Raw genomic sequence first — 1,717 nt, forward strand, 5'->3', positions numbered from 1 at the left:
GAAGGGATCGAGTACTTCATGTTCGCCTAGGACCAAGTCTGAACTTTCTCCCAAGAACATGTATCGATACGATTGACGAACAAACCCCCACTACGACAAGGAAGAACTAGTGCATGTGAAGCGATGGTCTAGTGTCTTGTGGTATAATCATTTGTACAAGTAACTGTGTTGTTTTGACTGTAATATTGTCTCCTTGAATTTCTTCAAGAACGACTTCGCTGAGTGGAGAAAGAACTAGTGCAGGTGAAGCGATGGTGTAGGGTCTTATGGTATAACCATTTGTACAGGTAACTGTGTTGTTTGGACTGCAATATTGTCATCTTGAATTTCTTCAAGAACGACTTCGCTGAGTGATTTATGGTTGTTCATGTAGTCCCAAGAATCGGGCGTCAGAGCTAGTAACCACCTTCTGATCCTTATGATTATAAAACGTCCCCCCCTCCTTTCCCTGGGATAGCTTACAAACAACATGCCATTTTTCCTCGACTCCAACTTGTCGGCATGCTTTACCAGCACATGTGCTTGATTGCCCTATACCCAAATGTGACTCAAGTTGGGCTTACACCGTGACCACAATCCATATGGGATCTAGCGACCGACTTGGATGGGACTAAGTTAAGGAGGCATTTGTAAATAACTTGAATTTATTCTAATTTCTCATGCTTAGGCTGATTATATATATATTGTGATTATTTTATTAAAATAAGTAATCATTTAGTATTTGAACATGACACTTTTAAATTTCATAGTCAACCCAGCCATTATGAAATTTGATTGATGAAATAAATAATAGTATACTATATGTCTATGATGTGTCTTTATAATCGGTATATGTTACAAGTTATTTATTGTAATAAAAAAACATTCAGGTCGTTGCAACACGCAATATGAAGAATTTAAGGGCGAAATATTTTTGAACTTCTGGTAGCAAAAGTTTCATTGAACGAAAATTATTCATTGTGTGTTATTTTGATTATCTCAATGGCCCTATAGTATTAAATTATGGTACATTATTCTGGTACATATTTTGTTCTTATATCAATCAGAAAATTTGAAGCAAAATTTGTTTATGTCACAATCAATTGAAAATTTTCCTTGAACTTCTTTCGAGATCATTGGAAATTTCTAGTATAAGTCCTCTCTTCGTCACCAAAGATGGTATTGGGCTGAACTCTGTAATGTGGAGAAGAAGAAAAAGTCTGCATAAACAGTATGGGATTGGGTTGGGTTGGGGCTAGTGGAGGAGTTACATGAAGGTGTGGAGGGGTTTAAGCTTCTTACTAACTAATTTTTTATTTTTTTATTTTTATAAACCCAAATTATTTTGTATGTACTGTTCACATATTCTAATAGGATACTTGTAAGTGTCCTATTTGAATGTTTAATAGAACACTTATCAATGTCGTATTATAATTTATGAGTAGTCATATGAGTGACCTTCTCTTTCATAAAATCATAAAATTATAAGTAGTTGTTGTGAAAAATAATTCATTGTTAAATAAATTATTCCCTCTGTCCCACCGAAAGTGAGTTGTATTTCTTTTGTGGTAAAAAATAGGAAATTTAAGATTCTATTAATAAAATTGATTACACCCTTATTTTTCTTAATCACCCTAATTAATATTCATTCCTGACTTTTGAAATTATTTTTAAATTAATTTGTTTGAAATCTTTAATTACACATATAATTAAATACATTTATAATACACTAAACAAC

The sequence above is a fragment of the Salvia miltiorrhiza genome, chromosome 2 (genome assembly GCF_028751815.1).
Source record: "Salvia miltiorrhiza cultivar Shanhuang (shh) chromosome 2, IMPLAD_Smil_shh, whole genome shotgun sequence".
NCBI lineage: Eukaryota > Viridiplantae > Streptophyta > Magnoliopsida > Lamiales > Lamiaceae > Salvia > Salvia miltiorrhiza.